Raw genomic sequence first — 27,624 nt, forward strand, 5'->3', positions numbered from 1 at the left:
TTTAAATTCCAGTATCAAATTTAGGGCCTGACCACATGCAAGGAACTTCTGGTTCACATGAGTGGAACCTCTCCGAGCAGGCAGCTTGCAGCCTTCATCACAGATATTGGTTTTTTAATCTGATTTGGCCAATTCTATTCAACAGAGGCCCTCCTTGAATGTGTGCAGCTCTAACCAGTCTTCCTTGTACAAAGCAGAGATGTCTTTTTACATACATGCCGTATAACCTGAGAGATCTCTGAAGCCACCAGAGACCTGAGATATGCATATAGCTTCCTTATACTTGATCAGATTTACCATCTTTGTGATCTGCCGTGGAGAATTTTAAGCTGATATTTTTATTAAATTCATAGGCTCCCTCTTTTTGATCCTTGAAACTGTTTTTTTCCCCCATTATAGTTTGCTTTCAGGGTACATTGTTGTGAAAGCTTGGAACTAGAGGGGTCAGCGTAGGAGTCTGTTGCGGACAAAGTCAAAGTAAGCATATCCAGCAAAACAGAAAAAAGGGCAAGAAGAAAACCTGAGAGGTGTATTGATTTCCCTAGGTCAGACATCACCATCAAGGAAGACCCAGGATGACAGCTGTGCTTGCTGGCCATCTGATGGACCTCTCCTAACGAAAGGATCAGCCCTCCCTGGTGCTGAGGGTTTCAAGCTCTCGCCTGGCGCAAACGCAGTCACTGAATCCGGCTGCAAAGTGCATAGACCCCAGGTGAGGCGCATCTCTACCTAATGACAGCTCTGCAGAGCCCGCCTGCTGCCTGCTCCTTCTTACTTTGGACCTGCTTTTGCAGAGGGTCCACCTCCCGGTGTGTCCTCCTGCAGACCGGCCTTCGAAATCAGGCTGGGAGAGGCAGCTGTAGTCTACTACAGCACAGCCATTTTAGGGCTGCAGCTAGTGCTGCCTTGCTGCCTTCCTCCAGCTGGTAAGTGTGCTCAGTGCCTGTTATTTTTATCTTGAGCTTTTGCTTTGTTTTTGAGGATAATTGCACATTATTGCTGCAATATGTTATAATAAGTGCTATGAAGATGACTATTGTATCCAAGGGGAAAGAAGATGTGGCTAGGGAGCGAACTTAAACCTATGTGTCAGCAAAACAAACACGCTGTGTTTGGGCTGTGTCAGTCAAGTGGTACCAAAGTGGCATTTAGGTTTTGCCCAAGCAGAGGCTGCAGGGCTGATCTCGTCCCTCTTTGCTTCGCTGGATGGAGCGGCTTGTGCCTGTTCCCGCAGAAGAGTTTGTCACAAGCTGTGGAAGAGCTGCAGTGGGCTGCGCTTTCCTGCGGCTGGAGCTTAGCTCCTTGCTTGGGTGATGGGGGAGCCGGTCCTGGGCAGCGCAGCAGGAGCGAGGTAGGAGAGGTGGATGCTGAAGTGACATCCATTTGAGGATAAAGGGTTATAAATGCTACCAGATCTGGCTCTTGTGAGCTGGAGCAGACCGGGCTCTGGGACTTTTGGACCCCCCTGTCCCATCTCCGATTCACGATGTTCTCTGTAATCAGGTTTGGTCTCTTATGGCTTGGTTTTGGGTCAGGTTTTGGAACTGACCCACAGCTGTGGGACTCCAAGCTTAAAAAAATAATTCAGGACCTTGTAAATTAAGGCCTTGGGCTCTTGTGAAAGGAAACAAACAACTCTTATCTGTCTTAATGAGAGTCGTATATGTGTATTTTGTATCCAATTGTATGAATTATCTTTAGCAGTGATACTTTGTAAGACCATGTAATTTATCAGGTGGTTATCGGTGACTCATAAGTATTTATTTATGTCTTACATGCATTGTGTATGTTTGGCTTGATCGGGGTGGCATGTTTGCATGGGTGAGCATGCATTTTACGTGTAAACACACACAGACAAGAAATGCAAGGCTTTCTCTAAGCAAATCAACTTCTGCCATGTTAATACCTCTGTAATAAAATGTATTTTGGGGGATCCTGATGATAGATTGGAGGTAATGCAGTGTAGCTACCCACTGTTTTGAGTAGATTTCTTGACTTTTGCATACCTCATCCTAAGTATGTTGTCTTGCATTAAGTATGCGGTATGTAGGTGCCCTTGTGATGGCTGAAGAGAAGGCAGCCTTTTCTCAGGTGTGGCTGTGCTCCAGCCAGCTCCACATCCAAGAGAGTGCAGCAAACCACTTCTGCTTAACCTGTGTTTTGAAATTGTTCAGAAGCCGGTTTGGTCTTTAGCACAGTTTGGAGCAACCTTAAGGCTGCCTTTAGGATAGCTGCCAGGGGTCCCCAGCGCTGCTGTAAAAGCTGAGAAAGAGCCAGAATATCGTAGTGCCACGGTCACGTGTCCTGCACTGGGCCACACTTCCTATACTGGGAGCTGCTGGGCAGCACTTGGGCAGAGTGGAGCCCATCTAAATCTCTGTGCCAAGTGTTTCTTGTTAACTATGTGATAGGCATAGAGACTTAGGATTTAAGCTGGCTCTGTTTATATTAGCTGCACACCACAGTGGTCGAATCACTACGTTAACAGTACGTGACAGTGAATCAAGCCCTATGTTTCATTTTATGGATGGGTTCCCCTCACTTTGTTCTCGTGTCTCCCCCCCTCCTCCTCGACAATTGTAGACATGTGAATCTTGGAGAACATTGCTTCCAGACCATATCCCCTTGAACTGAGTTACTGCATCAAGCAGGGAAAATAAAGCTATGTTTAAGTTTTGCCCCAAATGAAAGCTTTTTCTACTCTGTATGCCACAAATATACTTTTAATTATGGGAAGCACATGCTGTAAGTGCACCCCAGGATTTGACTCCATGCTTTGTCTGTCGAGCTTGTGAATGTGCCAGCTCTTACAGTAATCTTTTTCTTCAGCATCACCAGTTGCAGGCCACAGTTACCAGATAGAACAACAAAAGGAATGGCAAACTAGTCCATGTGCTGATGGCCACCAGTTTTCTGTCTTTGGCAGACTTTCTTGTGATGATGTTGAACGTTAAAACAATTCGGATGTGCTCTGTGACTTACTGGGCTTAAAAATCTGTTGGTGTTAATGTAGGGCCAGATTCAGTTATTCACACCTGTGGGAAGCGGATTCAAAATCCTACCAAATCGGAATTCCCCAGTCAATTACAGTCATAAAGAGGCTGCAAGACTGCACAGAACAAAGCCCATAGTACTTTTGGTGCAATATCAGAGCCTAGCTGAAGATGCTGCAACTCCATGAGCTTCTGCTCAGTTGCACCCATTTGCACCAGGTGTGAATTTATCCTGTTGGCTTGTAGACAAAACCCTTGCTTTAGATCAGTCAGCAGTTGGGCTCCCAGTATTGTGCTCTGTGTATCTCCGTAGCTGATGATAGCAGCTATTGTTCTTTTCTGCAACATGTCCACGGCATCAGGCATTATGACTCATGTCATAATACCATTGTGAGCTGTTTGTTTAATAATACAGCATCCGTATCGTGTCACTCTAGCAATGTTCTTAATTCTTTCTATTATAAACTTCTGTTTTGAAGTGTTTATACTTGTAATTTAGCTTTTCAAATTCTTACTGGATGTAAGCTGGCGTAAGAGGAAAATGTTCTTAAACACATCTGAAAGAATCTGACAAATAATTTATTGTCCATGCCTGATCAGAAAAGTGAGAAGACATGTGTTTGTTTAAGGCTTTTTTTGGTTAGCAATAAATGATAATACAGGCTTCATCAACACCTAGAAAGGAAAGTGCTGGTGCTACTTTTTTTTTTTTTTTCCCACTCTTGTAGGACTAGTTGGATTCAAATGTTAATGGTATCATTTAATTTGACAAAGCAGGATGCTGAAAAAAAAGGTAACTTGCCTTTTTCCTGTCAACCAATTTAGTAATTTGTTAGGGTGGTTGTTCTTTTAGGCAGGGGTGTATCTACCCCTATCTAGAGATCGTTGAAGCCATTTGTTCTTCCCTGGCACCGTGCAGAAAATGAAGAACCTCCTTGCGTCTTCCTTTCTGTCCACTTGCAGAAGAGAGGAGCAGGATCCAGCAAATATTTGGGCAGCAGATCTTCTGTCGAAGCTGTTGGAGTGGGAACCCTTAGCCTATAAACCATTTGGGGTCAGGGAACATCTGAAAAGTTCTTTGTTGCTGCTGTTCTGTTGTTGTTTTGGTCTCGTCCCCCCCGCCCCCCCGTCTGATCAGCTTAGCTTCTGGCAATGTTGTTACACAATGACAATCCAGAGGTGTCTTTCTGGAAAACAGAAGAGTTCTGGAACATAAATGTAGCTCTCTTCTATTCTGCTGGGATGTCTACAGTGACCCTTTATTGGGGCCCTGAGTAAATCTTGCCATAATTGATAGAAACAGCTTTAAAAGAAAAGCAAAACAGATCATGAAGGAAAGAAAGAGCTGATAAAGCTTCTAGCATCAAGAGTGTGCATGTTGAAACACTCTCTAATTATATATTTATCCAATCCAGTTAATACTACAGAGCTTGCAAAAAAAGCCCCATAATTAGGGGTTATGAAAATGTCTACATAGCAATAATATGGCACCTAAATATAGCATCTTTCCTCCTGAAGCACTTTACATCAGTTGAGAACCATGGACTCAATTCACAGCTGGCATTCACAGGTGCAACCTTATTGATTTTGATGGAATAGTGCCATTTTTACCAGGGATGAATTTTGTCATAAATGGAAGTTTTATCTATCCTACGGGCTTGTAGGGCTGCCCATCGCAATAGTATCTGCATATCTTTTACATCAAATTAGCTGGCAATAGCAAAACCTTTAGCAGACTTCACGGAGTCTCTGCCACATCTGCCTTCTCATGCTGCAGAAATCTTTACTCAGGCTAAACTTGTACTGTGTTTTTTGGGGACAGGGAGAGAAGAACAACTGATGGTAAAAAAGGTGTACGATTCTCTTTAGATGGGCAAAGATGGCTGTGGCCATGGGTTTTGTTTAACGTTTCTGCTGGAAGCTGATTTCACAATTGTAGTTTCTGGATTGCGAGTGTCAGGACTTTGGGACTTGTGTTGCTCAGAGCACACCTGGAAGCTCAGACACGTGTTCCTGAATGTAGCAGGACCCGAATTATGTACTGGTCATGGTATCCATCATTGATGGGGTGAAAGAGTAGCGCTGCGCATAATTTTATAACTGAATTTAAGACTACTTCATACAGTTTAAAAAATTGTAAGTGAACTTTGTCCAAACTGGAATTTGGCCAAGTCACCAGGGCTAAGGCTCAATATTGGAAAGTACTGCTAGACTCCCCAGTGTCGGAATAAGCCCTGGAGATTTTGGTCTACTTCTCTGTTGCTTTGTCCTTAGTTTTATAGCAAATCTGCAAACCTTTTAGCTACTTTGTACTGCCTCTAACATGGGAAACAGTGTTTCTTGAGTGTGAAGTGAAAGGGTTGTACTGCGAGCTCAGAAGGAAAAGAAAAAGAGATGGTTTATGCTTCAGCCGTATTTGCCACTACCTTGAATAGCACAAGCAGTTCTGGACTGCTCATCTCAAACACAGCAGAACCTGGAACAGTTCAGAGAAAGATAAAAATGCTGAGCTGAACGGCTTCCATGTGAGGAACTATCAATTAGGCTGAAACTCCTCAGCCTGAAGAAGAGGAGATACTGGTGGGGTAGGAGTGAATTCTGCAAGGCAGCAGCAGTCAGAAGGTGGGTAGGGATTGTTTGTTCTGCGGTAGTACATCAATTAAGGTCATTAAATGAACTAGAAGCAGCCAGGCTCACAGCAAACAAAAGGAGATGTTCTCCATGCAACTGGTAGGGGACACAAGGAATTCACTGTCAAAGGTGGCTGTGGAGGCTAAAAGCTTATTAGGGTTCAAAGGATGACGGGACAAGTTTGTGTAAAGAAATGCATGGAGGATTACTAGGTAGCTAGAAACCACATCTGGCTTAGGAAATACCTTGATCTGAAAATAGCTGGAGGCTAGCAGAAATGTGAGGGAAATAGCATAAGTGGTTGCCTTGTTTCTATGATTTTCTGGCTGCCTGACCGCTACAGAAGACGATGCTGGGCTAGATGGACCAGTATGGCCATTCTTCTGCTTGTACTCGATGTTGCAACTCTGCTATGCAGGTTGTTGCAGCAGGCGCATGCAGGTGGTTGTTCCAGAGGTGTTGTGTGCTCCAGTTCTCCTCCGGTCTCAACTGGGGAACTTGGTCTCATGTTGCCTGTGAAGGTCCGGGTTCAGATCCTCTGTGAAATGCATCTGGATGACGTTTTGTGCTGGAATACCAGCTTAGTATGAATGGAAAGGAGAGACTGTGGAATACTGAAAATCAGACCCGTTTCCTGTAATAACTGATTTTCCTTCGAGGCCTCTTCTCCAAAGCTTTACAAGACAGACCCTGCATAGCTCTGAAAGGATCGAGGAGCTGTAAAGTCTTATTGTGAAAGAGAATAAATTATATTGAGCAACTCCTACACACACACATACAGGAGAAAAAATTTCACCTCCTCCCATAATATCAGATTGTTGATATTCCCTGCATAGAACTGTAGGGAATAAACAAATGCATTCATTAACATTTACTCAGTAAGGTGAACTGAGGACAAAATATCAGTCCAGATATCCAGGCTTATCTCTGAATTTCCTGGATTTTATGTGTTTAAGTCTGACTCTGAACAGGTCTTAAGGGCATTTTCTTGGTGGATTAGAAGGGTCTGTGTTTGGACAGTCCCATCTATAGTACCTATGGGATTGTACAAAGCCCTAGTTTTACTATTTGTATCTGTTTTAAAACCCTGCTATTCATTTGTCTGAGTCAAACAGCTTTCAAACTGGAATTAGAGTTGGGCACATAGCATGAGGAGAGTACACATCTGGAAAGAGCTCGAAAGACTCAACCAGCATTTCACAGGCAATGTTGGAAAACAAACAAAAACCCCTCTGAAAATGTGGTCTGCAGATGGGTCTTTATACTCTCTTCCCCACTATTTTAATGGGGAAAATTCGTCTTTAACAGAAAGGCATTCAGCAAAATAACAGCAGGAAAATGACTCAATGGGAGTCATTTTCCAGGATATCTTTCTGTCTGGGTCAGAGCACAACTTCTTCTGTGCCAAGAGACTCTATTCTTCATGGGGCGGCTGCGGTGTCGGAAATGCCATCACCTTCATTGGTGTCTTCTGCTGAAACAGCACTGGATGAAGCTGTAAATTTACTAGGGGTATTTCTCCAGTAGCAATTGCAGATACGGGGCTCTGCCATGGGCTTGCCCAATTTGCCACAGAAAGCGTCGCGTGGCTCGGGCGGCCAATCCCAGCTCCAAAGATGGTGTGCTTGTTGCAAGCTCGTGCCAAGCCATCTGTAAGATTTGTCAGATAAATGTGACTAGCGAAGTGGCACTCGTGAGCAGATGAAGGGAAATTCCCTAGGGGATTCTTTATTCGCTTGTCATTAGCAGGAGAGGCAGTGGGAAAATTCATTGTTTAGCTGTTCAAAACACTGGCGAACATTTGATACCGAATAATCTTTAAGTGGGGGGAATGTTGAACATGTCTTGAGCAGCCCAGGCTCTGTGCTGGAGGCAGAGTATCATGTTCTGAATGTCAGGCTTACCTTGGTGAAGAAGGATAAGGATAACTGAGTTCCTCAGTTTTGTATTTCACCTCAAAACCACCTCCCCTCCCTGGGGTAGCCTTATTCGAAGTGAGCTGAGGCATGGAGCAGCCTGGAGGTGCATTGCAGCTGTTTACCTGTGTGTATCCCTGATCTTAAATGGAAAATAAAATCCGCCCTTGCTGTGAGGAAGTACTGCCCACTCGCTAAATGAAACCTCCTTGCGGGCTTTTGGGTGGCAGTTTTGCAGTGAGGACTAAATCTTACTTGCTCTAGTGATGGGGCTGACTTAGATGTGATGACTCGTGGAGCAAACTTACTGAGCTCTGCCACTGATTTTTTGGTGAGCTAAAGTGGGCCCACAGTCCATGCTGATGAGAAACAGGTCACCAGTCTCACATGTCTTCCATAGAACTCATTTGGTGCAACTCACTTTGCTGCATCAAAGAGAGTTTTTAGTCTTGGAAGTGAATAATCTAAGCTCCCATGACTGTCTCCCCCAGGCAAGACGCTTTAGGCAAAGCCCTTGTTTTTTTTTTTATTTTTGTGGTGGGACAGGGAGGTTTTATGGCATCTTGGTTTATGTGCTGACAAAGGCATGTGTGGCACAGAGTATCCTGCTCCTATTGCTATCAGCCCTATTACCCATTCAAATTCCACTTATACTTAGGTTTAAACTGGAGCTTGGAAATAATGGAAGCATCATCCTCTTGAAAGCTACAACATTCTAGTTGCACTGGTTGGGGTCTTTTCCTCCCAGGGAGGACTGGGTGAGGGGACTAAGCTGGTGACTGGGGAATAGAAGAGAGGGGCTTGCAGTACTCCCAGTTCCCCAAACTCCACTGTGGGCTGGAGAGTGGTACACGTCTTGTCTCCAGGGAGGTTGAAGCGGGTGAAGGGAACATAGGGAGAGAGGTTTTTTCATACTGAATCCCATAAAACCATTCACCCAAAAGGCTTGCTGGTGTAGGGTACTGTGAAAGATTCAGATATTATCTCCCACCACTTCTTTGCATAAGTCAAGGTGAAAACCAAACCAACTAATCCAGAAAACCATTGTCCCATAGATAGGGCCCCAAATCCACATTCAGCAGCTTCAGTATATGGGCAAAATTTCAAAAGCTGAACCCCTCTGCAGTTCCACTAAACTTGAGGGAGACATGAAGCAGCATCTGACTTCAAATGGTAGTATGTGAAACGTAAGACTTTATCAGTGAATAGGTTGTTGCCAGATGCAGCAGGTTTTGTCAGTGAAAAGGTATTTGTGAATTTGAGTTGAATGCACTGGATAGCTAGAAAAATGAGGATATTCCAACAACAGCTCCAGACCTTGCTTCAGCTTTTGTGTAAACAGATGAACTTGTGTTGACTCCAATGCAATGTTGCTTGCTCGCATGAGATCGGTCTTTTTTTATACAGGAAAAAGTCACATCACAAGAGACCTTTGATGTTTTAATGTGTCCTGGCATATCAATGGATACATCCAGTGGAGAACAACAATCTGGGACACTTGGTCTGCGTTTGTGCTTTGCTGGAGATTTGCTATGTAACCTCGAGCAAATCTATTAATCTCCCAGTACCTCAATTCCCCAAATGCAAAATGGAGATAATAAAACATAACTCCCTTAGCAGCGTAAACACATTAAAAAATGCACTTAAAAGCAGTTGGGTACTAGATTAATGGAGACCTATATCTTGTGGGGAAGATTTGTTGTATTATAAATAATAAGTCTTCACAATTATTCCATTTAGTCTGCCTTGAAGCCTTCAAAGACATAACACGCAAATGTTTACTGGCAGCATGTTTCCCCCCTTTTATTGGCCAACAACATGTTTAGACCAGACTTTGCTGTGGCAAAGTATTTCAGCGCATTGCACATGGCAAATGGCTCTCTTACTGTAAAAGTAGACTTTTTTTTTTTTCCAGAGAATAGCCCAAATAATGCTGTACTCGGCAAAAGCCTGTGTGCCTGGAATAGCTGTCTCTGAGCAGATTTTCCTTGCAAAATGTTCACTATGCTTCTGCCTAGAGCTTTCGACTGAAACGGAGAATGAGGGAGATCTGGTGGGTACCAAGGACAAACTTTTTAAGGGCGAGTTAACTTTGCAGACCACCTGAAAGAACTTGGGTATGTCTCAAGTCAACTAAGCAACGCTGGTGCCAGGATGTCCCGGACAAAAAGGCCAGTGTTGCAGAGTGCAGTTGAATTACCTAGGGTACAAAGTGGGGGTCTGGGGGACTCCCACTACAATGTTAGTGCACAGGAGCTATTCAAGCCATTAGACCACCCACTGTTTTAGCGGTGTTACTTAGCTTCCCTGGACTCTGTAATTACTCTTGTCATATTACTGAGGATAACATAGAAATATTGCAAGCATTTGCCTTGAACTTGGAGTGTTGAGGCTTATGTAAGGGGGGCAAAAGGGCTACACAGAGACTAAAATGAAGGGTGTGATTCTTATCCCACTTGTGCTTGTTTTACACTGGTTTTGCCTCTGCTGGAGTAATTCCTCTTTAATGTTGATGTAATGGGTTCAGAAGCAGGCCTGTGTGTGTTTGTGAAATCTTTGCCTGCCTAAAAGAGGTGTGTATGAGGGTATTTTGAGGAAAGTAGCAGCCTGGAATTGGCATTTGCTTCAGTTCAGATAAGAATTTTTTTCCCCCCTCATACAGTGAAAAGCCACTGTGATGTGAAAAGAGTGAAAGCTTTTTTTCTGTGATCAGGGCATCAAATAGAAAATTACATTTGCTCAGGTGCCTTTCCCATGGGGATGTTCCTCAAGAACTGACGATGGCAGAGGTGTGCTGTCACACCCTCTGCTGCAGGCCGCCAGAGATGGGGAGCTAGACTTGGTAGTGTGCGAGACCTTTCATGCTCCTGCTGCCAGGAGTAGGGGGAAAAAATATAATAAAACTGTGGTAACTCTGGTGGCAGAGATAATCCCAGATCTGTTTTTGCTGCACAGCTCAGGAGGTCTCATTCAGCCAGCTAAGAAGGGTTGAGTACCAGGAGGGTTTGCTTTTAACCTCTGCTCTGCAGCACAGGAGCTATTAATTGAGGGTTTTCTTGGTGTCTGCTTCTTTGACTGCAATGTAATGCTTTTGGGTGAAAGGCACCATGGAAGAACAACAGCGGCACAAAAATATGAAAAACCCTAAGAAGAATAGCCTAAGATGAAGATTAGCTGGGAGGAGATGTAGCCTTGCAGACGGGGCTTCCATGTGAAGCATTAGCACCTGACAATCCTCCTGATCTGATGCTAACAGAAACCACAGCAATGTTTATTTTGATCTCTGGTAAACATCTATGCGTTGGGCAAGAATGAAAAGTTGTTCTCGTGCTTGGGAGGAGCCTGGGAAGAGCGAGGACGTGCTACTCAGCTGTACTCTAGGCAGTGTCGGCCAGTCGCTCCAGTAAGTGATGCTGGGCATGGTGGGAGTGCTCCTCGTCTCTCACAGGCTGCGTGTGCTGCAGCGAGCACAGCTCTGAGCCTCTCTGCAGCCTGATCTGTGGTCTGCATGGGCTGTGTTAGAGGAACCAGTCAGAGGGCTGAGGTTTGGTTGTGTCTGACCCCCAAATGGGATGCTATCACCAAGAAGGTAGCATTAACTTGTGGGTACCCGTGTGCGCTGCTGGGGTGGCACTTCTGGTTATAGAGTTTATTAATGTTTATTCCACAGCAAAACCAAAGCAGCCTAACAATTGTTCCCTAATAAAGGAAAGAGGAATATTTGCATTATTTCCGCAGTCCATTGTGGAGAGGCCCATGGAGAGAGACTAGGTAGGAGTAGGTACTCCAGCCCTGGGGACTTATCTCCCAGTGGCAGTAAACTGGAAGTCAAATTTTTTTGTGTTGCATGACTGCTACTGTTGCTGCTATATGCCCTAGTGAAAAGCATTTCTTTTTCCTCTGTATCTTGGCTATCCCACCACATCTTGGTGTCTACAGGTTAACAAAATCTCTGTTTTGCTGGAAAATATTACAGATTACTCTAGATGTTCCTTTGACGGTATTGTGCCTGTACTTTCTATTGTGGTTCAGGTTACCTCCATTAGTAATGTCTCATGCTTTCTCCAGTCGAATTGCTTACAAATATGTGTTGGTTTTAACTGTGTTTGGGACACGAAATTACATAATGCAGGGTCGTTTATTCTTCTATCTTGTGATCATCTGTTACCTAGACTAGCAGACAAGAAAGAAAAGTGGTAGCGCCAATCTACTACGTGTCACTGTATGTATGTATAGCACCTAGCACAGTTGGGAGTATATATTATCGACACTGCTATGGTGTGAAGGGACCTTATTGCTCTAGGCACTACACAGGCAGACAACAAAATATGGTGCCTTCCCAAAGAGCTTATGAACAAAATGTAGTTAATGATCAATTGATCTTTGCAGCAGAATCCTGTAGGAGCCCAGTAGATCAAAGCTGCATACATAAAATGATGACGCATACGATAATGACACATATTTATCCTACTGACATTATAAGATGACCCATGTAACACTTGTGCAGAGGTTTGGGGAAGGCTGTATTTCAGACTATCTGGGAAGAATCTGACGGTGCTAGTTAGTGTGAATTAGCTAGACCTTAACTTCATCATTCTAGGTGCTCTTAAGGCCAATGGATCAGACAGAAAGGATGGCCCAAAGTGACTGGTAAGAGATATAGCAAGGATCACTTCAGAGAAGGCTAAAAGGGTATTTCTACCCATGCTGAGCTTCCTTACCCATAAAGACAAGCCAGCCAGAGGCTGTGACTTTTGCTTGGTGCAGCAGAGAGGCTGCTGGGGAAGTTACCCTGCTAGACCTGGGTGTACATGTTGTGCCATCACTCTGCAGCGAGGAGAGGGAGTGAAGGCCCAGGCAATCCTCCTTCCTAGAAACTGGAACCGGGGAGAGGCAGGGTAGAAAGAAGGGGATAAGAAGATGCAGTGGAAGTGATTAAAGAAGATCAGTGTCATGGGGACTGCAGGAGGACAAGGCTTCCAGAAGATAAATGCGGATCTGCTGTTCAGGTGTTGATGACTGCTCAAGGCTGAGGATGGGAAGACTGAAGTTCATGTTTCCCTAGGAAAGGTGCTCCAAGACTCAAACGTCTACCTTTCAGACCGGCAGAGTGAAGGAGAGAGTTGCAAGATGATGAAAGCACACCGCATCTTTGCCTGTTGTTTTGGCAGGGGGAAAAAAACGGTGTAGTGGCATGGAAAGAAATGCATGGAGGCAAGGTTGAAGGAGTGTCAAAAACTCATGGAAAAGACCTGAAATTGTGGGAAGTAAGGTTCATTTGCCTTGGAGGAGCAAAACTGGCCCTAGAGGAAATGGCAAAGTAAGAGAGCAAGTATGAAGACAAAAATTAAAATCCCAGTCACAATAATATGGACAGGAGGCCTTTGGAGAACATGTGGTGGAGGTGGCCAGCACCTAAGGAAAGGAGTGCAATGGAGGTGTGACTAGGGCAAAGAGATTGAGTTAAAGCAGGAAACGCAGCTTGTGACTAAATTAAAATAAATATTTGGTATTTTGCTTTTTTTACACACAGCTTTTGTAGGGACTGTGAAGTATTTTGAAAGACATTGTTGGGAAACAGTAGTAATTTCAATAGGTAAGGAAACAGTTCAACATATTTGGTGATGATTTTAACTATTTGTTTCATGGCAGAATTTGGGGAAGAGCTGTAAAACCTCAAAGTGCATTTCTCATTTTAACACGAATATGTGAATTTCTTCGTATGAATAGGACAGAGCTTAACACTTATAAGCACAGAAAGCAGGGAATGGAGACTAAAAATGCAGATTAAATAGATTCAATATGAATCAAATGGATTCAGATGTGAAATCTGCAAATGCAATCTACTGCAGTGTAAATCAGGTTTATTTCAAGTTCCCAAGTTTGAACTGCACCTGAAAAAGCTTAGCCTAAATAGAAATATGCATCTGTACAAAGCCTCTTGCCAGAGTTTAAAAATTAATTTTAAGTTAAATTAGTGCAGCTTTTAGTTATAAAGAAAAGATGTATGTTAGAGTGGAAACTGAACTCAGATTTCTGGACTTCCAGTAGAGCACATATGCCACAAACCCACTGCTTATGATATGAAAATGAGTGCAACAGTGGCAGATGCAGAGCACAGTGGCATAGGATGGTGTTAATTTTTTGATCTGTGTCATGCAATATCCTACTGTAAGACCTGCAGAAGGGGGGAGCCAAGAGAAGACTCTCTGTAGCCCTTGGAGTGCAGGTTAGTGGTGAAGTATTTGTATTGTAGTACTTCAGGGATCTGAGCTTTCAATACCTTACACATTGTTGGTCTATAAATGGACGAGTTTCCTTGTCATTCTTTCCTCTCCTCATGGTGTGGAAAATCATGACTAGAAACATCACCTGCATCTGTGAATTGCTTTTTTTTTTTTCCTCCCCTGCGGGCTGTGGAGGCTCAGATCTTTCCACTGCAAAGTCAAGAGCTGATAATCCTCTGCAGGGTCATCAGAGCTGCTGAGGTGCCAGACTTTGGCTGCTCCCTCGGTTCCCATGAGTGCAGGTGCCCATTCTTCTTGCTTTAGGGGATGCTCTATTTGCACAGCCTTAATCAGCAGCACATTATGGTTTTGGCCAGTGCAGTTTATGATGGTGACATAGTATATTTATTTTTAATGTGGAATCGGCCCGTGCCTGATTGAACAATGTACAAATAAAAGATATGGAAATCAAAACTGGTTTGGCTTGCTGGCCAGCATAGACAAGAATAAAAAAAGAACAGCTGAACAATTCCAGCAGGTAATTCTCAGTCTTTGGTGGGTGCTTAATTAAACTTCCACATGTCGGAGGGAAGAGAGAGCAAGACTTTTCCTAGTAGTATTGCATGCATTTTGGGAATGATGATTATGACTTGGAAACACTAAGTCGCATACAAGATGTTCTTTGACATTCTGGTTTTATGAATATCAAAATCTTTATCATCTGGTCAACAACTCCTGGTATTCATTTTGGAAAAAGCTGATATTTTCGTATTGTTTTGTAGATGGGGATCACAGAGAGACTGCAGGATTGTGGAACAGTGTAGAGCAAGAGCGTGAAAAAAAAAAATAGGAAGCTGGACATAGTCCTCTGCTATAATCAATCTTGCTCAAAACTTTAGGTAAAATAAAAGGACCATGATAGCCACTTTCACAGGTCTGACCCTGTTGAAAAGCCTCCGAGAAAGAATAAGTATCTTGCTATTTCTTGCTATGTGGGCAGGCTGCTTTCAGTATCTATCTCGGGGAAAGATTTCACTTGATGACAGAATTATTATTAAATCATGTATTTGGTTGCTGGGAGTTACCCCAGACTTGAAATTCAATAGATAATAGGCTTTATGTCACTGATAAAGTAACTAAATTTGCATATATTATGTCTGAAATAAATGGAACAAGCCAAGGGAATCTCTAGTAAACGTTTTAAAGACCTTTTCTACTATACTTTTGGAAACAAGCGAAAAATTAAATGTTTCCCAGTGCTTGGCTGAGTGCAATGACATCATGCTTGTTAAAGGGTTTAACTGCAGCAAAACAAATAGTGCAACTGCTCTGTCTCTGCTGGGATAGAGAAGAACTCCTTGGGTCCTAAATGTGGTTGTGGACAGTATCCATGGGATACTCTAGGGACCCTGAACTGAAAAAATGTTTGAGGCACAAATCTGGAGTAAATAAAAAAAAAAAAAAAAAGAAAAATCTCATTTCATATTTTTTTCATACCTATCTTTGTGTTTCAAAGGTACCTAATAATGCAATGTGGTTGGAGTAGTGAGATCACTCCCTCCTCTCCCTAAGAAAAAAAAAAAAAAGATGATGCAAGGATATTAATCATATTAGTTGTAGCAGAGGGCAGCTATCTTCCCCAATACTTGTTCCACGACATAAATAATTTTTCTGGATGTCTTCAAGGAGGATTAAAAAGTCTACTGTTAAAGAGTAAGGACGATATGGATATTTTGATTTTGTCTTTCCTGCTGTTACTCCCACCCAAGATAAAATGTTAGCAGCTAATTTATCTCTGTTATGTCTTCTGTCCAAGTCAGCTTGGGTCTCTGCTTCAGACTGTTCGGTATTTGATAATTCCCATTTAAGTCAAAGCTCCAGTTAGCTTCTGACTGTAATAGCTGTCAAGGTGTGAATGCAAACCTCCATGCAAGCACTGCTTAATTGTTAAGTAATTCATGGTATAGGCCTTCAGCTGTGATTGCAAATCAAACTGATAACATGAGAAAACACTACAGTGAACACTGAGCCACCATTATCTTTCAAAAATTGAGAATCTTGCAAGCAGTTTCTCTTGCTAGAGGTGGGGAAAAAAAGGCTCTGGCCAAGCTAAATCCATTGCAGAATTCAAAGGAATTCTCAGGGAAAATGATTAGATGTTTTATTTTTCCAGGCATTGGTATAATGGATTTTGTCTTGGAATAGAAAATGGAGGTCATACTGAGAAAAGGAAAAAGTTTGTTTCTTTTATGTGGTCAAAAGTGGAAGCCTTCCAAATTTGGGAAAATACAGTAATAAATCTGCAGCCACCTAGAATTATGTGGTGTTACAAGTGAAGACAGCTCCAAACTTCGTTCCTGCAGCAGGAAAAAGACTCGGTTCCCCCACCTCGAATTCACCGCTGCTTGAGCTCATCTCTATCAGCCGCTCGTACCAGCACCCCAAGGCAGAGTGGGGCTGCCTGAGCCCCTGCCTTCCAGGGCGTCGCTGCCCACAGCAGACGCTTTTGGTACAGTTACACCACGATTTTTACAAATGAGTATTGCCTGTACCGTAATTAACATCTGGGACAGTCAAATTCAGAGGTCTCACAGGACTGCGTGGCACCTCATGGGCTCCTGAATCCCTAGCTATGGCAGGCAACCACATCAGTTGACTTCAAGAGGGGAATTGACATTAAAATCGATCTGGTTTCTCACCTCTGTTGCTCTCCAGAAACTCTTCAGGTGCCTCATCTGTCTGATGGTTAAGCAATGGCTGCTTCCCTTGGTGAGGTCCCCCTCCTCGGTGCTGTGCTCAGGCCTGGGAGAGCACCTTTGCTCTCTGGCAGCTTCTCCTTTACGTTTCTCTCTTGCATGCTTAATACTGTCAATTCATTGCATTTTAATTTTTTCCTCTTGCTTGGGGATTTTCTGCCCATTTTCTCTGTGTTGCCAAGTGGTTCTGTGTTGTAGCTCGTTAACTGCCAGCGTGTTGGTGTTGCATATGGTAAAAAAGTGTAGCTGGCAATATAGTATCACCTCCGCAAAAGAAAAAGATGTGAAAGCCCACTGAATTCAGCCCTGAAGCTGCTCCTGCGGGGACCGTCCAGGGCAGGGACCCTAACGGGTACGACTAATTAGGGATGCTGCGCTGCTGGGGAGCCTGATGCACGGGGCTGAGGTCGAGCAAACTTCTGGCTGTGCTTTGAATGTCATGCTTTGCCACCAGGGATTTTAAACTCTGAAGTTAAACGTTGTCACTGGAAACTCTCGGGGAAAAGGGGGACTCCAGAGGGAGCAAAACAGGTAATGAGGGTGGAAAGCGAGCTCTGCTCTGGAGCTGGGGGGGGCGGGGGGGAGGATGGACACGACACACGATTGCTTGCTGCTTAGGAGAAAACAAGCCCCCTGAAACGGAGGTTGTTTTCTTTCCTCTGCGGGGACCAGGCACGGAGAGGAGCAGAAGCCTGCGGAGGAGAGGGGCTGGAGGAGGAGGAGGAGGAGGTGGGGTGAGCGGGGCCCAGCCTGGCAGGCGGTGGATGTGCCAGCGCCTCGGGTTGTCGTTTGCACCTCGGTCACGTGTGTGGAAAACATTGCCGCTGTTGTAGCTGGGTACCGCTCGCTGCGCGTGGGTGCAAATGGCAAGGCGAGATGTGGGACGGAGCAGAGCTGGGCTCAGCTGCTTCTGTTTATGATCTGCGGGAGGGAAGCAGACGTACAGAGCGACTGTGGCTTGCTGAAAGTCAGCTGGGGGCTGGTGTCCACAGGGAGGCTGGCGGGGACCGGAGGCAGTCCGGAGCCTTCCCACTGAGCCTGCTTGTTCTCCCCTATCTGTGGTCAGACCCTGGTGCTTGGCCGTGGGGTTCATTTCACTTGTGACTCGCTGCTCGTCCTCATCCTCAGCAGTTCAACCCTCATCCTTCCTTGCTGTGCTCTGGAGGCCCTGGCAGAGTTCAGATTCACTTTTTTTTTTCTCTTTTCCGTCTCGAAAACAATAGTAAAATTCCTGAAAAAGGGGTGAGCGTGTACATGCATGCAGGTGTGTTTGAGGAGGGAGACAACGGAAACTGAGAAGCAGTGGTGAAGGGAGGCAGCCCAGGACCTGGCGTGATGGTCTCCCGCTTGCACCGGCAGTTCTTGTGAGGCCATCAAGGCTTTGTGGAATTGCATTGCAGATCCCAATTCCACTACGTTTCTGTTTTCAAGTCTTCCTCTGTATCCCTGAGGACCATCAACCTTTAAAAAAAAAAAAAAAAAAAGAAAAAAAATCCATCCCACATGGTCAGTGGTTGCAGGAGCTGTGGTCTGAAGATGGTCTTGGTGGTGCCATGGTGGAAGCATGGTGCACCTGGAACGGATGTGTGAGGAAAGGAGAGACCAGATCTCTCTTGGTTGTGCCTCTCTCCATTTCAAATTTGAATAGGACACATGACTCCTGACACATGTTGTCTAACCAGCTTGGTTTTATGTGCTACTTCAGTCAGGAAATTAATCAGGAAAAAAGATAAGGGAACATTATGCTATTCAGAGTAAATCGCCGTGTTACACAATGCTGCTCCCATTGCCTAGGTAAAGCTGTTTAAGAAAATGGGCTCGCTTGAGGGCTTCCTTCTGATTGTCTAATTAAACTTCCAACCTTTGCAATTATGAAAATAACCATGCGGTTAGAACTACTTGTATATGCTATAGGTAACTCTTGAATTAGCTAGAAAGAGACTAAGACATTTGCCTCGAGATCTTATTCTGAGATTTCTCTTTTTTTATGCACTTTGGGTTTTTTCTAAAGATACTATTTCAACGTAGAGTAGCACAAACTCATAAATGCAACTGCTGTGATGGCTGAAACTGGAGGTCCACTTGTTGCAACTCCCATTTGCAGCAAAGCCCACTTAAAAAAACGCCTCTGAGGACAGTGTAAGAAAACTGATAACAGACACAAATGAGTTTGGTCTTTTTAGCCTCAGCAATTAGCTTCCATTTTAAAGCCTTTCATTCAATCATAGCCAAGCAATTGGAAGATAATACCTTGTGGCAGAGAGTTCCACTGGTTAACTGTGTGCTGCGTTAATGTTTTCTTTTAACTATTTTCATGTTTTCTGGCCTTCAGATGGGCTTCCTGTTCTATTATATGAGAAAGTAAAGTTGTAGATTTTTTTTTTTGAGTCTGGGAACATTATGGCTATTATTTATATTATCTACAATTTTTAATACAAGTAATTAATCTATAATTCCCAAATACTGTCCTATTTATTTCACTTCAGTCAATCAAAGTCAAAAAACTCCCTTAGGATGGGTATGTGTCCTAGTCTCATATAATCTTCTGTTTTCTCCCAGACCTATAAATATTGGAAGCAGCTGTCTTCCTGATCTCCTGGGGTACAATCCTTCTCAGGTGAAGGTGACTCCATCTTTCATAGTACACCTGTGCACTGTGCAAGCAGCATGCCCTGCCTGCCATAGCCATGAAGGTTTTCATTACAGCAAGGCTACAGTTGCAAATATTAAAAATCTGGTCTTCAAAAGAGTTGTCACTTCTCTCTTAACCCCCTGGTTCATCGCTGTGGGTGACTGTGTCAGATGAAAGACTGGTAGCAGAGGCTGTGTTGTCCTCTGGTACATCGGAAATGAACTTCCTGCCACTTCATGCCTGTCTTGTCAGGCTCTTTTAGCACCTTATCCTCAGCTTTTGTTGATATAAGTGAGCGCATCCCTTTGTTAGCTTGCTTGTGCCTTATAATGCCATCTTTTTTTCTCCTGTTTTATCTGATCCTCCTTATAAAAACAGAGCTATGTGATGCACAGCTGGATGCACTTTGAGAAATCTGCTGCTGACTGAGTGCTACCTGTTCGTGTGATCAGAGGGGAGTGCTGAGCTGAAGAATAGAATATGTCTTTTGTGATTGATCTGTCAGGCGGGTTTGATAGCGCGGAAAAAGTAGTAGGTGTTGTATGTACAGAAACGTTCGGGCTTGGACTCTGTTTTCAGTCTGAAATATGAAGTGTGGTTGAAATTTGAAGGGAGAGGGGGACTTTGCATAAGCAAGCGGTAAGCGCAGCTGAGTGGCTTGTCTGGTGCGTTCGAGTGATTTTTCGGTTTCTAATGGTGCTGGTTGCAGTGGGGACTGCAGTGTGGTAGCCTGTGGAGGTACTGACAGAAGCAGGGATCTGGTGGTGAAGGTGCGATACATGTGGTATTCAGCCATCACTCAATGCTTCACATTCTTGTGAGAAATCTGCTTTAATCTGGGTCTGGTTCCAACTGGCAGTGCATAACAACAAGGCTTTCCAGCCTTCTCCTCCCCCGGGGTTTCAGTCCTTAAAGATGCAGGTTCTGATAGCATGTTTTTCTTTCCAAGCCAAAATTTAGTTAAAAAATTGACAAGCACTTACACCCGGCAAAATATTTAACCTTACTGCCAGGCTGAAATTAGCCTTTGAGATGCTTTCTGCTATTTCATGGTTAGCAGCGCTACAGCGATCAGAAAGTGGCTTAGCTACTTCACTCTTGTTCTCTTTGCGTCCAAGAGCTCCATGAGGTCACCCCGTTGTCATCGTGCCTTTTCTGAGATCTTTTTCTCTAGTAGGATTGTTAGCTATTTCTTTTCCTTATAATTTAAAGACCACCTTCTCACAAGGTCCCAGGAAGCAATAGGTAAGGGATTGCAGCCTCTTGGGACACAGGTGTGGTCCTTGCTTTCCACTCTCAAGATGCACAACTTCCACATAGTGATGGTGGTTGCCAGGACCTGTTCTGCGGCTGAGCAGGGCTATGTATGGATCGGAATATACCTTCCCTGATTTATTTCAGAGTGACCTTTAGTATTTTGACACCATTATCTTCATTCTGCCAGATATATGAAAAATGTAGACTAGCGATTAATTGTCTAGATCCGTACTCTATTGCAAGCTGTTTATGCCCCTAGCCACTGAAATGGCCTGTTGTTAGACTATATTATGTGAAGTGTATGATACTGGGTAAAAATAAGTTTTACATGCAAAGTCAATGCCTTAGTATCTTTAAAGGAGGCTAACTCAGGGAAAACCACTTTCTTTCTAGCCATAGCAACCAAACCAGGCTCGCTTTGCTCCAAAAGGCCAATTTTTTATGTTCTTTTGCAGCTGATGCGATCTATGGTTTTTGTCCTACAAAGAAGCTTCAGCGGTTCTCTCACTGGTGTGGGGGTTTTTTTGGTTGTGTTTTTTTTTTTTTTTTTTTTTTTTTTTTGTGGCCAGTATAAAATAGCTCTTGCACTTCCCTGAAGACTTCTGAATCGTCACTGACTTTCATAAGTCCCTCTTAAGATATTTATCTGTAGCACTGTAAGAAATGCAGTCTCAGTGTCTTTAAAACCCTATCTAGTATCAAGAAGCTCTTGGTAAGCTGAATGTAGGAGCAAGGCTGTCCTGTGCTGGTAGCTCCAAGGAGACCCAGTGGCAGTAACATTGGCTGTCATGGCCCAGTCTATCCAAGGATGAAGGGATCAGGTTTTGGAAGGTTTTACAGGACCCCTTTGTTCAGAGTCTTGCATTGCAGAGCCACAGTGAGCATTGTAGTGCTCCACTTGCATTGCCTTGTGAGCGCAGGTGCTGAATATGACCCCCGATACCAAGCATCAATCTTCGTACGTTTGGGCTCTGACAGGGCAAGGATTTTGGTATCTTGCAGTTTGCAAATTACACTGATGCTCAATTCTTTGCTGGTCTGGGACCTAAAAATCAGGTGAAGTTGTAGTGGACTGAGTTTCTAGGCAGAGAGACTCCAGATGACCTCTGTACAGTCCTTGTGAGCCTCTAGATATATTATTTTTGCACACGCTGCTCAGCTTTCTCCAAAGAGAAATCGTAGGCACCGGCTGTCTAAAGCACACTTGATTTAGGTTATTTTTCCATTTACTTTAATCCTATGCTCAACCGATTTAACAAACAGACAAATGTGTAATGCTTGGGGCAGACCCAGTTCCCCTGTGGGAGAAATAGTTATTTTAAATAAAAACAGTCTGATTTTTCTGGAGGTGATGAAGACCCGCAATTCTGATTGACTAGTTCACCAATAGATAAAAATCAAAATATCATCAAACTTATCTATTTACAAATTGTCCAGGAGCAGATTGTGAAATTGTCAGGTTTGTCATGTAAAGTTATTCACTAATTTCTTCAGGGAATAATTAGATCATTAGACAAATATGCCATAGGCAATCTGTGTGGGAACTTGTGTAATTAACCAATCCAAAATGAGTGATAAATTGTATATCGGTAATTTTCACACTTAGCAATTTAAGATGTGTTAAGTAGTTTTGTCATCAAGTTAAGGAACAGAAACAATACGTTGTGACTTATATAACTAATTAGCATTCCCGATTTTACAAACACAAACAATTTGGAATTTACCTTGGGCGACAGTTTGCTCATGTGAGGTAGGAGAATATTCATGAGCGCAGAACTTTGCACTCACTTTTTGCAAATGCTTGAACGTTAAAGAGGTCATAAATCTGGTTAATCAGAAATTTGCCTTTCAATTCTAACAAATGTTCATGGTATGTTACTAAGAAAAAAAAACCCTCTTTTCTTTCCCTGATATTGGCTCAGCTTCTTGTAAAATCCTCTTGACAGCACTTACTGAATCCGAATTTTGTTGTACTAAGGAATGGGCCTGTGCACGTTTCGTAAAGTACTGGGTGATTTCTTTGTTCACTGAATTGCTGAATTTATGGTGCAATGTCAAATTATGACTTTCATAGTAAATGGACTACGGGAGCGGGTTGGAAACAGAAGAGTATAGTAATTTGGAAAGGTTAAATCAAGAATGGATGGAAGTTATCAGGAGAGGTTAAACTATGGCCACAAGTAGACAGGATGGAAGTTATCAGGAGAGGTGTCATACCCTAAAGTGGTAGAGGTTTGGGGTGAATATCAAAAAAGAAAAAAGCTCTGGATGCTGCAATCCATTTAAGACCTTGGTATAGCCACCTAAGAAGGTGGGATATGTGATGGTAAACTGGGGAAAACAAAGGATCTTGCTGAAGGTTAAACATATATGCATGCATTTTTTTATGTATATATCTGCACGTGTACCATGTGAAGGAAGACGGAGCAGATGACCTCATAGTCCTCTGAGGAGGACATCTGAGGTCCACAAACCCCACAACTCTGCAAGTGTTTCAGGCACAAAACCTAAACTTTTCTCTTGTCCTCTCCTCCTCTGCAGCATCTTTTAGGTACAGAGTGAGCTCATTGGTATAATATTAGGTCAAGCACTATGCAACACTATATATATATAACAAGGCTGTGGTGTGTGCAATCCAGGGCTACTGATGATATCAAGGTCTCTGGGAAGAACAAGCAGCTGTCTGCTTTTATACATTATGCTGATACTACAGGAACTGTGAATGGTCTCTGGTTTGCTCAGAACACATAATTAAACACAGAGACAAATCAGTGACACTGTCCAGTTGCATCAAGCCACCAAAAAAAATCCACAAACCTACCTGATTTGAACCTTTTAAAAAATCAGTGGGTTGGATTCTCATTTTCAGCTTGAAAAAGATGCATGAGAGTGCCAGGATGCTTTTAGAATGAAGAGCATTGTATATAGCCCATTAAAAATAAAATTTAAAAAAAAAAAAAATCCACTGCACCGCTGGAGAGTCAGCAGAGGGAGCGCGAGTTAGGAAGCCCCTCTCTTAATATCTGAATGGCTGCAATGCGGGAGGAGGGAAGTAAACAAAAAGACATGTGCAAGTTAGAATTGTGGGGAAGAAATAGACCTAAAATAAAATCTTGATGATAAAGTTAAGGTGACAGTAGCAACACCCCTTGATGAAAGTTGTGATACCCCTGCCCTTGGAGGCACGTGAGCGTGATTAAATACATGCTAGAAAATGCAATGAATTTCTTGAGGTTGTCTAAGCACTTCCAACTCCTGTGATTTTAATTATTATTCTTGCAATATTTTGTGCTCACACCCTCTAGCCCATCAAATCATAGTTACGTTAAAATCCTTTGCTTTTCTATATTTTTGACTCTTGAGTTTCTACTGAAATGACATGGAGTCTCAATATTACTGAGATGGTTATGGAGTCAAGCTTAAATTGTGATCTGAGTGCATTTAATGTGTGAAAAAGCCATAAGGCAAATAACAGTATTCTCAGGGCTCGAAAAGTCATGATGGTGCTTAAACGCTTCGAGCTGGCAATGCTAGTGCTACTTAAAATGACATTTAATGAGAGTGCATTTCTGGGCAACTCCACAGAATCTATTTTACCTCTGCATCTTGTAGGGTTTTTCTTTTTTTCTTTTCAGTTACAGAGAAAATATGTAATAAAAAAAGCCCAAAATGGTATTTTCGCATTTGTGTTTAATTTGTCTGTTCCAAGAATACACACTTATTCCCTAGAGTTGTACTTTATTTTTTTGGTCAGTTCAGGACTTTTCCTTCAGCCATGGCTATAGCCAACCAAGTCTGAGACCAACCATTTTCTTGACTATGTTTTAGAAGGATGACCAGGAGTGGCCTTAAAATTTAAACTAAGCTGTAGTTTTAGGGAAAAACTTCTGCTTCTCAATACTAGAGGTAAGAAGCAATGCCATAGTAGCTGAATGATATTTTAAATAATTGAATGTGGTTTTGTCTTATCTGGCGCTTCAGGAATACATAGCATGACCTTTTTTACTTCCCAACAAATCTACATCTATGTTGAAGATCAAAATGAAGATAAGTGGTTGTATAGGAGATACTTGTGGGCTACTTACATTTTGCTCAGTTTTGAATACTGTTCTTTATCTGTACAGTAATTTACTTTGAAGTACATGCTCAGAAAGAAAAGATCCTTGAGATTAAGGTGGAAATGATGCTGAAAACCTTGGGTTTGTTGTTTGTTTTTTTTTTTTTAAATCCACACAAAAAAACCCAACAAAAGTATCTAAGGTCCACTCTACTTTTGACTGCTAAAGATCGCTCTTTGTAGGACACAGAGGTGTGGCTTTTAACTCTATCTGTCTAGTGTGGGCTATTGTGCTAGTAACTCCTCATGCATTTTCAGTTTGTTTCTCTCCAGTATTATGTTACCCAGTTTATTTTCAGTGTGTGTGGTGTGTGGTTTTTTTTTTTTTCCTTCCTCCCCTCTCCCCTTCCTAAACTTCTGTCAATGTGTTATGGTAATGCAGCTCTGCTTTCCACTCATGAGGTGCCTGCATTCATTGGTGGGTGATACGAATAAGTAAAACCTGTCTCTTAGTGCGCATTCACAAGAGTGTTGAACTGAGATTACACTGACATCTGAAATTCTGGCAGTTTGTAACTCCAAGTGCTTACACTTTGTAAATCTCAATCGCGTCCTTAATGTAGATTTTGTTTCGTTTCTTGCTAAAGAGTAAAAAATGTAAATTTAGAAAGACTGTCACTCTCCCCCTTGGTCTTTGAGTGATTTAAGTCATTCCTTTGTCAACTGATCTAATGTGTTTTTGCAGCGATAATGTCTGCAACATCTGTGTGCTGGACAGAAACTAAGATTCCTAGATGTGTCTTGGGTGCACCGTTCCTTCACCGCAGCACAATGACATGCAGGTAAAACACATGGCTTTATGCAACAAGTACAAATGAGACTGACTTGAACTGAGCATTGTTTGAAAGCTATGATGAAAGAAACTAGCATCAGGCACAGGCTTATTTGATTTTATCGAAACTGTCCTCTTACTTGAAGAAACTGGAAGCGGAGTGAGTCTGCGGTGCCATAACTGGCTCTGGTGCTGCTGATTCCTGAGGAAGGTCAGATGTGGGTGAGAGTGGCATGACTCAGGGCTCTTGCTGGCATGGGCTGAGTCACAGTGCCAAGTTCATGTGCCTTTCTGTTGCTTGCAAAATCCGAGATCTGCGACTATGGCCTATCCTAAGAAGAGACTGAACCATGTCCTGGGTGAGTAGAGCAGAGACCTGTGAAGAACATTATGTTTTCTCCTGATTTATCTGAACAGACATCTCTTGATGGTGGTTGTCCCCACTGGGACTGCAAGGCACTTTAGGTTTGTTCATGGGTTGAATTTTGATACAGCTTTAGCTCTCATAACTGAGCATGATCTGTTTCCTCGCCTTCATGCCTTCTCCACAGACATCTGCCACCTTCTTGCCCGCCCCTATGTGCATGCACTTAAAGACTTTTTATCAGCTGAAGTAGCCTTGAAGTTACTGTGTGCTGCAGGCTGCCTGTGAACATGGCCTTTTTATTTAGATCGGGGGAACGAGAAAGAGTTAGCTCCGTGCGTCTGACCCTGAAAGAGCCCAGAGGCTAAGAAGGTACCTGAGATACAATTGTAACTCACAGAAGATTGGGGTTTTTTTTTCTGCCTTGTTGTTTAGTGAGGCTTGAGTTAACATTGCCGCAAGGGTCTTTCTCTGGTCTAGACCTTGGAAACAAAGACTATTCCCCAGCAAAGAGCTGATGAGCCTCAACATGTCAAACCAACGACTACCACTTGCCCTCGTACAGCATCACCTGCTAAGTATGGAAGGGAAAGTTCCAGCTACAAAATTATATGGTTATACAAATACAAAATACTTCTTACAAAATAAGAATAACATGCCAAAATAAACCACCGCTCTCTGTAGCGGAGAAATGGAGCAGCTGCTCTTGGGCAAGATGAGGGGTGTAACTGTAGATGCCAGAAATCAGCCTCCGTGCCAGAAAGCAGCGATGGAGTAAGATGGTTTCTGTTGCGCAAAGTGTATGGTCTTTAAATAAGTATAGGGCTCTGCTACCTGATCTCGTGCCTTCCTGAGAAGAGGTTGTGGGACGTGGCTGTGCTTGCTCTGCGGGCTCCCTGAGCTGGCACTGGTGTGCCCGGGGGCCCCTGGAGGGGGAAAAGGAGAGGGACTGGTGGTGGTGGGGTCCAAACTCTGCCTGCAGCGGTGGCTTGCAACAGTACGGCTGTGGGTGTCCAAGGTGGTGCAGGAGCAGAGAGCTATGACAGGCTTTGGTTGCTGGTGGCATCCAGGGCTCTCCACTCGCTGTGGTGGGGATTGGCCTCAGGCTGTGTCCAACTAGTCTCTGCTGGTGTCCCCAGTGACGGTCCAGCTTTGCTCAGTCACTTCATTGTTTTAATAACTTTTTTCCGTTTTCCCCTTTTTCACACAGGAAACAAAGTAGGTAGCAATGCCGACAATTTAAATGCAGCAGTCACAGACTCTCTGACTTCTCCATTCAGTGTCTCCCTGGGAAAGATTGCTTTGGGTTAACTGAAATGGACTTAATTCTTCTTCTTCTGAATAAAAAAATCATCACAAGCAGAAGTCACTTCTGGTCAAACCAGTGTGTCTTTCATTTCTTGTTATCTGAACCTTTATTCATTTTTATAAAAAGAAAAAGTGACATTTCAAATTAAACCCCATTTTCCTGTTTAACTTATTTGAAAACCTGGGGGAAGAAGTTTGACTTGTAGAAGTTGTTGTTCTCAGTTCTTTCAATGTACAGATCCAAGTTTGACATGCAATATCAAACCCTGTTGATCTGAAATAAATTGATAAATAAAATAGTTGTCAAGAATGTTGCCAAGTCTTTCTCATGTAGACTTCTGAGTGCCAGCTGCATTTGCTTCTTATTTTTAGGATTTCTCCATATTGTAACAGCCAGGGTCAACCCACCACAGAGCCTTAAAAATGACGGCTGACATCTTGAAGACCAACATCATCATCTCTGGAAGCCTAGGCCAAAAGACAAGAGTTACAAGATCACTGACTTGTGTAACAATACCTTTTCTTGTGTTTGAATAATAAAAATGATGCAATTACTTTTAATTAACTTAAGCAAACCAAATTTTCAAGGATGCTCTACTTTTCTTTCCCAAATGAGAGGTTAAGTGGGCCAGCAGAATTTAATTTAATCAG

The 27,624-nt window shown here is 43.1% G+C and overlaps 1 long non-coding RNA gene across 1 annotated transcript; it reads left to right on the forward strand.

Moving 5' to 3' along the window:
• The first annotated feature begins 861 nt into the window (after positions 1–861).
• LOC127018622 (uncharacterized) lies at positions 862–27,284 on the forward strand. Its single transcript, XR_007766793.1, has 3 exons — positions 862–926; positions 25,215–25,311; positions 26,876–27,284. It is a non-coding gene; the product is annotated as an uncharacterized LOC127018622 (long non-coding RNA).
• Positions 27,285–27,624: the final 340 nt, after the last annotated feature.

Source organism: Gymnogyps californianus, chromosome 7 (assembly GCF_018139145.2).
Source record: "Gymnogyps californianus isolate 813 chromosome 7, ASM1813914v2, whole genome shotgun sequence".
Classification (NCBI taxonomy): Eukaryota; Metazoa; Chordata; class Aves; order Accipitriformes; family Cathartidae; genus Gymnogyps; species Gymnogyps californianus.